The sequence below is a fragment of the Marmota marmota genome, unplaced genomic scaffold (genome assembly GCF_001458135.2).
Source record: "Marmota marmota marmota unplaced genomic scaffold, marMar, whole genome shotgun sequence".
In the NCBI taxonomy this organism is placed as follows: domain Eukaryota; kingdom Metazoa; phylum Chordata; class Mammalia; order Rodentia; family Sciuridae; genus Marmota; species Marmota marmota.
Window position 1 is genome coordinate 460,324 of NW_026000173.1, and position 235 is coordinate 460,558.

Sequence of the window (235 nt, forward strand, 5' to 3'; positions counted from 1 at the left end):
GGGGGTGACGAACAACTTGTGTCAAAATGGCCATTTTTCCAGCAGTCTGGCTGGGCACAATCAGGAGCCACTTGTCAAAAGAAACTAACTTTATTTTTAGAACCACACACGCCAAACAAAACAGCCTCTCAGGAAAAACCCTCAGAGCCCCAATTGCCACCACCGGCTTCCCACAAGCCTCTCTCTCCAACACAAGCCTCTCTCCACCTCCCACAATCCTCCTGCTCTTGAGGCC